The 9,953-nt window shown below is 32.3% G+C and overlaps 1 long non-coding RNA gene across 1 annotated transcript; it reads right to left on the bottom strand.

The window, feature by feature from the left end:
• Positions 1-1,853: 1,853 nt before the first annotated feature.
• Positions 1,854-3,122, bottom strand: LOC146949353 (uncharacterized). The gene is made up of 4 exons (XR_015025402.1): positions 3,015-3,122; positions 2,441-2,536; positions 2,238-2,352; positions 1,854-2,078 (listed from the first exon to the last, which is right to left on the bottom strand). It is a non-coding gene; the product is annotated as an uncharacterized LOC146949353 (long non-coding RNA).
• Positions 3,123-9,953: the final 6,831 nt, after the last annotated feature.

The following is a 9,953-nucleotide window of genomic DNA, read 5'->3' on the forward strand; positions in this document are numbered from 1 at the left end:
TACGTATTTTAATCGTTTTTGACCCTTTTTCATTCACTAAAAAGGGCATAAAGTGGCCCAGCCTTATTGAATCGAAGCATGTAATAGTTCCTAGGAAATCTAACAAGCATATCTATGACTTCCATGGTATATTTTAAAATTTTCAAAAACGGCCAAAATGGGGGTTAAGTGAATTTTCTTGTTAATTTACCGATTTTACTCTTTTTGACCCTTTTTCTTTCACTAAAAAGGGCATAAAGTGGCCTAGCCTTATTGAATCGAAGCATGTAATAGTTCCTAGGAAATCTAATAAGCATATCTACGACTTCCATGGTTGATTTTAGAGTTTTCAAAAACGGCCGAAGTGGGGGTTAAGTGAATTTCCTTGCTAATTTACGGATTTCACTCGTTTTTGACCCTTTTTCTTTCACTAAAAAGGGAATAAAGTGGCCTAGCCTTATTTAATCGAAGCGTGTAATAGTTCCTTGGAAATCTAACAAGCATATCTACGGCTTCCATGGTATATTTTAAAATTTTAAAAAACGGCCAAAATGGCGGTTAAGTGAATTTCCTTGTTAATTTACCGATTTTACTCGTTTTTGACCCTTTTTCATTCACAAAAAAGGGCATAAAGTGGCCTAGCCTTATTGAATCAAAGCATGTAATAGTTCCTAGGAAATCTAATAAGCATATCTACGACTTCCATGGTTTATTTTAAAATTTTCAAAAACGGCCAAAATGGGAATTAAGTGAATTTCCTTGTTAATTTACGGATTTCACTCGTTTTTGACCCTTTTTCTTTCACTAATAAGGGCATAAAGTGACCTAGCCTTATTGAATCGAAGCATGTCATAGTTCCTAGGAAATCTAACTAGCATATCTACGACTTCCATGGTTGATATTAGAGTTTTCAAAAACAGCCGAAGTTAGGGTTAAGTGAATTTCCTTGTTAGTTTACGGATTTTACTCGTTTTTAACCCTTTTTCTATCACTAAAAAGGGAATAACGTGGCCTAGCCTTATTGAATCGAAGCATGTAATAGTTCCTAGGAAATCTATCAAGCATATCTATAACTTCCATGGTTTATTTTAAAATTTTCAAAAACGGCCTAAATGGGGGTTAAGTGAATTTCCTTGTTAATTTACGGATTTCACTCGTTTTTGACCCTTTTTCTTTCACAAAAAAGGGCATAAAGTCGCCTAGCCTTATTGAATCGAAGCATGTAATTGTTCCTAGGAAATCTAACAAGCATATCTACGACTTCCATGGTATATTATAAAATTTTCAAAAACGGCCAAAATGGGGGTTAAGTGAATTTCCTTGTGAATTTACGGATTTCACTCGTTTTTGACCCTTTTTCTTTCACTAATAAGGGCATAAACTACTACAAAAATGGGCTTATATAGCGCTTTTTTTTGGCTTTAGGTAGCGCTTTTGAAGCGCTATTGTAAATGGCGCTGGTAAAGGTAATATAGCGCTTTTTTTCTGTATAAAGCGCTAGCTATAGCAGGGTTTATATAGCGCTTTATGTCAAAAAGTGCTAGCAAAGGTTATCCTTAGACAGCGCTTTCAAAAATAAACGTCATCTAAGACAAGTTTAAAAACAGCGTTTTTGTTTTAAAAGCGCTATGTAACAATAGGTTTAGATAACGCTTTATAAAGGAAAAAAAGCGCTAGGAAAAGCATTTATTTTATTTTATTTTTGTCAAAAAAAATTCCTTTCCAGATAGCATTTTTTTTATTAATTTAAAGTAATATATATATATATATATATATATATATATATATATAAAGTCTGAAATTTAAAGGGAAATGTATATAATTTAGGCACATTATAATTGAGACTATTATTTATCGAATAAAACATAACCATATCATAAAAAATGTATGTATATATAGCATAAAAGTCAGAAATGTATAGCCTCTAATATGGTAACATCGATATCTCTAAGAGTTACAACTAATTAGTTGACATAAAGATCAATATCTTCTATGGTATCATGCAGTCTTCATCTATCTTCTTGGTCTTCTCAACATTTTTATCCAAAACAAGCACGCAAATCATCATTCATTTCCAAATTTCGTTCACTCTCCTCCACCTGAATATATACCAGAAAACGCCATTAAGCAATAACACTATATTATATTAGAGATAAATTCAAAGTACTACTGATCATGAGTAGAAATCAAAGCAAGATTATAAATTAAAACAACTACGTACCACTTCTAGCAAATATATTTAGAAACATTAAACTCACCTTATTATAAAAAAAATCATATAACTTTTAGGCTGATCATGAACCGACACCATTCTTCTTAGATTTCTATTAGTTTATCTTTTGAGTATGTCACACACTTGAAACCATCAATGTACTGTATATATTATAACATTAAAAATAACCATGTTATTTAATAAACTTAATTATACATAGATATTATACTTTAATATAAAAAAACATACCAACTTTGGAATCTCATTTAGTTTTGAAATGAGAATATCTTTCATAAACCTCATCACAAAGTACCCGCAATCTATACCATTTTCTTGGCAAGGACACTACAAAAAAATAAAATAATAAGTAATTGTATAAGTTAGTTTATTTGGTATGCCATGTAGAAGTCACGATGGATGATTATGGAATTGATTAGTAGGTTATACAAAAGGCATATGCATAGTGTATATCATATTATCACATCATTCAATTAGTTTATTAGAAAATAATTCTAGTCACACACAAAAAGTGTTATTGTTTATATATATATATAAAAAATTGAACCAAAAGAAAAATTATTCATCATACTAGTTGTGTAGAGTTTAATTAAACCCAAAATCTTTAATAAACAATTGTCAAATTTCAGTAATTATTCATCAAACAAAAATTTTGAATTTTCGATTGTCAAATTCATCCTAATCACTAACAGTGAAGTCTTAAATTTAGTTTGAACCTTGAAAACCTAAAATATCCAGATGAAAATATGAAAAAATTAAAGAATATTTGAGTTAAATTGAGGTAAGGAAAGAATGAAGATGGTACCTGAGATGAAGAATTGAGTATTGAAAAAGCTGTAACCGGTCGACGGTAGTGACGATATGATGCACCGCAATTAAGAGTGAGATAGAGGTGGTTGTTCTGGAATGAATCGAAAGAGACGATTATGGTTTTGGAATAGATCGAAGGAAGCGAGTGATGGTGATGAATGAATTGATAGATATAGGTGGTTGGTGATGAATGAATCAATAGAGGTGGTGGTTCTGGACTGAATTTCCTGCACACGATCTAATGAAAGTTTTGAGTAAAGTAGTTTTGGGTTATGTTGTTAATTGCTTTAAAAAATACGTTTAATGAAAATTATGCTATAGTTTTTATTTTATCTTTAGGATGCATTAAAATAGGGATTTCCATTAAAATTGGGATTCTTTGTTACTTTTGAGTATATAACAAAAAGAAGTTACGCTTTGTTGTTAGTGTATAAAGCTTTTTTTTTTGTGTAACAAAAAAAAGCATTTTTTTTTCAAATATAAATAAAAAAACAAAAAACGCAAACTTCATGAAAATTATGTTATAGTTTTTATTTTATCTTTAGGATGCATTAAAATAGGGATTTCCATTAAAATTGGGATTCTTTGTTACTTTTGAGTATATAACACCATTAAAATTGGGATTCTTTGTTACTTTTGAGTATATAACAAAAAGAAGTTACGCTTTGTTGTTAGTGTATAAAGCGTTTTTTTTTTCAAATATAAATAAAAAAACAAAAAACGCAACGTGCAAAGTAGGATTTATGGAAAAGTAGGATTTAGTGGGACCAGGACATTTGATTTGTTTTTTTAGTTTGGATTTGTTTTTCGGGAAAAAGTTTAGATTTGTTTTTTTTTTTTTTAAAGTTTAGATTTAGTTTGTTATATATAATATACATAACAAAGGTTTGTTATATATATGATAAAAGAATTAAAAAAGGTTTGTACCAAATTTTTTTTTTTTAAAAAAAAGGTGTGCTTTGTTACTGCAATCCATTTTTCATTTTTTTTTTTTTTGAAAGATGCAATCCATTTTTCATAAAAATTCAAAAAATATTTGAAATATGCTATGCAGGGGATCGAACAGGGGACCTGTTAGTTAATGTAAATTAAATCAGTTAATAAAAAAGGTGTGCTTTGTTACTGCAATCCATTTTTCATTTTTTTTTTTTTGAAAGATGCAATCCATTTTTCATAAAAATTCAAAAAATATTTGAAATATGCTATGCAGGGGATCGAACAGGGGACCTGTTAGTTAATGTAAATTAAATCAGTTAATAAAATGACGCTTTTTTTAACCTATAAGCGCTATCTTTCTCAAGCATACAATAGCGCTTTTTTTTAACCTATAAGCGCTATTTAAGGTTGATTTATATATAGCGCTTTTCATAAAAAGTGCCATATACGATTAATCATGTTTTTTATTTAAATAACTATTATTTTTATTTAGCCTATACTGACGCTTTCAATACAAAGCGCTATATATACTTAAAATGATAGATAGCGCTTTTTCAAAAAAGCGCTAGCTAAGACCTCCATGTTTTAATTTATAGCGCTTTATGTTAAAAGCGCTATTTATGAGGCGCTATATTTTCCCAATTTTGTAGTAGTAGCCTTATTGAATCGAAGCATGTAATAGTTCCTAGGAAATCTAACTAGCATATCTACGTCTACCATGGTTGATATTAGAGTTTTCAAAAACAGCCGAAGTGGGGGTTAAGTGAATTTCCTTGTTAATTTACGCATTTTACTCGTTTTTAACCCTTTTTCTTTCACTAAAAAGGGAATAACGTGGCCTAGCCTTATTGAATCGAAGCATGTAATAGTTCCTAGGAAATCTATCAAGCATATCTATAACTTCCAGGGTTTATTTTAAAATTTTCAAAAACGGCCTAAATGGGGGTTAAGTGAATTTCCTTGTTAATTTACGGATTTTACTCGTTTTTGACCCTTTTTCATTCACAAAAAAGGGCATAAAGTGGCCTAGCCTTATTGAATCAAAGCATGTAATAGTTCCTAGGAAATCTATGAAGCATATCGACACCTTCCATGGTTTATTTTAAAATTTTCAAAAACGGCCTAAATGGGGGTTAAGTGAATTTCCTTGTTAATTTACGGATTTCACTCGTTTTTGACCCTTTTTCTTTCACAAAAAAGGGCATAAAGTTGCCTAGCCTTATTGAATCGAAGCATGTAATTGTTCCTAGAAAATCTAACTAGCATATCTACTACTCCCATGGTTGATTTTAGTGTTTTCAAAAACGGCCGAAATGGGGGTTAATTGAATTTCCTTGTTAATTTACGTATTTTAATCGTTTTTGACCCTTTTTCATTCACTAAAAAGGGCATAAAGTGGCCCAGCCTTATTGAATCGAAGCATGTAATAGTTCCTAGGAAATCTAACAAGCATATCTATGACTTCCATGGTATATTTTAAAATTTTCAAAAACGGCCAAAATGGGGGTTAAGTGAATTTTCTTGTTAATTTACCGATTTTACTCTTTTTGACCCTTTTTCTTTCACTAAAAAGGGCATAAAGTGGCCTAGCCTTATTGAATCGAAGCATGTAATAGTTCCTAGGAAATCTAATAAGTATATCTACGACTTCCATGGTTGATTTTAGAGTTTTCAAAAACGGCCGAAGTGGGGGTTAAGTGAATTTCCTTGTTAAGTTACGGATTTCACTCGTTTTTGACCCTTTTTCTTTCACTAATAAGGGCATAAAGTGACCTAGCCTTATTGAATCGAAGCATGTCATAGTTCCTAGGAAATCTAACTAGCATATCTACGACTTCCATGGTTGATATTAGAGTTTTCAAAAACAGCAGAAGTTGGGGTTAAGTGAATTTCCTTGTTAGTTTACGGATTTTACTCGTTTTTAACCCTTTTTCTATCACTAAAAAGGGAATAACGTGGCCTAGCCTTATTGAATCGAAGCATGTAATAGTTCCTAGGAAATCTATCAAGCATATCTATAACTTCCATGGTTTATTTTAAAATTTTCAAAAACGGCCTAAATGGGGGTTAAGTGAATTTCCTTGTTAATTTACGGATTTCACTCGTTTTTGACCCTTTTTCTTTCACAAAAAAGGGCATAAAGTCGCCTAGCCTTATTGAATCGAAGCATGTAATTGTTCCTAGGAAATCTAACAAGCATATCTACGACTTCCATGGTATATTATAAAATTTTCAAAAACGGCCAAAATGGGGGTTAAGTGAATTTCCTTGTGAATTTACGGATTTCACTCGTTTTTGACCCTTTTTCTTTCACTAATAAGGGCATAAAGTGGCCTAGCCTTATTGAATCGAAGCATGTAATAGTTCCTAGGAAATCTAACTAGCATATCTACGTCTACCATGGTTGATATTAGAGTTTTCAAAAACAGCCGAAGTGGGGGTTAAGTGAATTTCCTTGTTAATTTACGCATTTTACTCGTTTTTAACCCTTTTTCTTTCACTAAAAAGGGAATAACGTGGCCTAGCCTTATTGAATCGAAGCATGTAATAGTTCCTAGGAAATCTATCAAGCATATCTATAACTTCCAGGGTTTATTTTAAAATTTTCAAAAACGGCCTAAATGGGGGTTAAGTGAATTTCCTTGTTAATTTACGGATTTGACTCGTTTTTGACCCTTTTTCATTCACAAAAAAGGGCATAAAGTGGCCTAGCCTTATTGAATCAAAGCATGTAATAGTTCCTAGGAAATCTATGAAGCATATCGACACCTTCCATGGTTTATTTTAAAATTTTCAAAAACGGCCTAAATGGGGGTTAAGTGAATTTCCTTGTTAATTTACGGATTTCACTCGTTTTTGACCCTTTTTCTTTCACAAAAAAGGGCATAAAGTTGCCTAGCCTTATTGAATCAAAGCATGTAATAGTTCCTAGGAAATCTATGAAGCATATCGACACCTTCCATGGTTTATTTTAAAATTTTCAAAAACGGCCTAAATGGGGGTTAAGTGAATTTCCTTGTTAATTTACGGATTTCACTCGTTTTTGACCCTTTTTCTTTCACAAAAAAGGGCATAAAGTCGCCTAGCCTTATTGAATCGAAGCATGTAATTGTTCCTAGGAAATCTAACAAGCATATCTACGACTTCCATGGTATATTATAAAATTTTCAAAAACGGCCAAAATGGGGGTTAAGTGAATTTCCTTGTGAATTTACGGATTTCACTCGTTTTTGACCCTTTTTCTTTCACTAATAAGGGCATAAAGTGGCCTAGCCTTATTGAATCGAAGCATGTAATAGTTCCTAGGAAATCTAACTAGCATATCTACGTCTACCAAGGTTGATATTAGAGTTTTCAAAAACGGCCGAAGTGGGGGTTAAGTGAATTTCCTTGCTAATTTACGGATTTCACTCGTTTTTGACCCTTTTTCTTTCACTAAAAAGGGAATAAAGTGGCCTAGCCTTATTTAATCGAAGCGTGTAATAGTTCCTTGGAAATCTAACAAGCATATCTACGGCTTCCATGGTATATTTTAAAATTTTAAAAAACGGCCAAAATGGCGGTTAAGTGAATTTCCTTGTTAATTTACCGATTTTACTCGTTTTTGACCCTTTTTCATTCACAAAAAAGGGCATAAAGTGGCCTAGCCTTATTGAATCAAAGCATGTAATAGTTCCTAGGAAATCTAATAAGCATATCTACGACTTCCAAGGTTTATTTTAAAATTTTCAAAAAAGGCCAAAATGGGAATTAAGTGAATTTCCTTGTTAATTTACGGATTTCACTCGTTTTTGACCCTTTTTCTTTCACTAATAAGGGCATAAAGTGACCTAGCCTTATTGAATCGAAGCATGTCATAGTTCCTAGGAAATCTAACTAGCATATCTATGACTTCCATGGTTGATATTAGAGTTTTCAAAAACAGCAGAAGTTGGGGTTAAGTGAATTTCCTTGTTAGTTTACGGATTTTACTCGTTTTTAACCCTTTTTCTATCACTAAAAAGGGAATAACGTGGCCTAGCCTTATTGAATCGAAGCATGTAATAGTTCCTAGGAAATCTATCAAGCATATCTATAACTTCCATGGTTTATTTTAAAATTTTCAAAAACGGCCTAAATGGGGGTAAGTGAATTTCCTTGTTAATTTACGGATTTCACTCGTTTTTGACCCTTTTTCTTTCACAAAAAAGGGCATAAAGTCGCCTAGCCTTATTGAATCGAAGCATGTAATTGTTCCTAGGAAATCTAACAAGCATATCTACGACTTCCATGGTATATTATAAAATTTTCAAAAACGGCCAAAATGGGGGTTAAGTGAATTTCCTTGTGAATTTACGGATTTCACTCGTTTTTGACCCTTTTTCTTTCACTAATAAGGGCATAAAGTGGCCTAGCCTTATTGAATCGAAGCATGTAATAGTTCCTAGGAAATCTAACTAGCATATCTACGTCTACCATGGTTGATATTAGAGTTTTCAAAAACAGCCGAAGTGGGGGTTAAGTGAATTTCCTTGTTAATTTACGCATTTTACTCGTTTTTAACCCTTTTTCTTTCACTAAAAAGGGAATAACGTGGCCTAGCCTTATTGAATCGAAGCATGTAATAGTTCCTAGGAAATCTATCAAGCATATCTACAACTTCCAGGGTTTATTTTAAAATTTTCAAAAACGGCCTAAATGGGGGTTAAGTGAATTTCCTTGTTAATTTACGGATTTGACTCGTTTTTGACCCTTTTTCATTCACAAAAAAGGGCATAAAGTGGCCTAGCCTTATTGAATCAAAGCATGTAATAGTTCCTAGGAAATCTATGAAGCATATCGACACCTTCCATGGTTTATTTTAAAATTTTCAAAAACGGCCTAAATGGGGGTTAAGTGAATTTCCTTGTTAATTTACGGATTTCACTCGTTTTTGACCCTTTTTCTTTCACAAAAAAAGGGCATAAAGTTGCCTAGCCTTATTGAATCAAAGCATGTAATAGTTCCTAGGAAATCTATGAAGCATATCGACACCTTCCATGGTTTATTTTAAAATTTTCAAAAACGGCCTAAATGGGGGTTAAGTGAATTTCCTTGTTAATTTACGGATTTCACTCGTTTTTGACCCTTTTTCTTTCACAAAAAAGGGCATAAAGTCGCCTAGCCTTATTGAATCGAAGCATGTAATTGTTCCTAGGAAATCTAACAAGCATATCTACGACTTCCATGGTATATTATAAAATTTTCAAAAACGGCCAAAATGGGGGTTAAGTGAATTTCCTTGTGAATTTACGGATTTCACTCGTTTTTGACCCTTTTTCTTTCACTAATAAGGGCATAAAGTGGCCTAGCCTTATTGAATCGAAGCATGCAATAGTTCCTAGGAAATCTAACTAGCATATCTACGTCTACCATGGTTGATATTAGAGTTTTCAAAAACAGCCGAAGTGGGGGTTAAGTGAATTTCCTTGTTAATTTACGCATTTTACTCGTTTTTAACCCTTTTTCTTTCACTAAAAAGGGAATAACGTGGCCTAGCCTTATTGAATCGAAGCATGTAATAGTTCCTAGGAAATCTATCAAGCATATCTATAACTTCCAGGGTTTATTTTAAAATTTTCAAAAACGGCCTAAATGGGGGTTAAGTGAATTTCCTTGTTAATTTACGGATTTAACTCGTTTTTGACCCTTTTTCCTTCACAAAAAAGGGCATAAAGTGGCCTAGCCTTATTGAATCAAAGCATGTAATAGTTCCTAGGAAATCTATGAAGCATATCGACACCTTCCATGGTTTATTTTAAAATTTTCAAAAACGGCCTAAATGGGGGTTAAGTGAATTTCCTTGTTAATTTACGGATTTCACTCGTTTTTGACCCGTTTTCTTTCACAAAAAAGGGCATAAAGTTGCCTAGCCTTATTGAATCAAAGCATGTAATAGTTCCTAGGAAATCTATGAAGCATATCGACACCTTCCATGGTTTATTTTAAAATTTTCAAAAACGGCCTAAATGGGGGTTAA

The sequence above is a fragment of the Medicago sativa genome, chromosome 2 (assembly GCF_051527215.1).
Source record: "Medicago sativa cultivar Bolivia chromosome 2, Bolivia_mono, whole genome shotgun sequence".
NCBI lineage: Eukaryota > Viridiplantae > Streptophyta > Magnoliopsida > Fabales > Fabaceae > Medicago > Medicago sativa.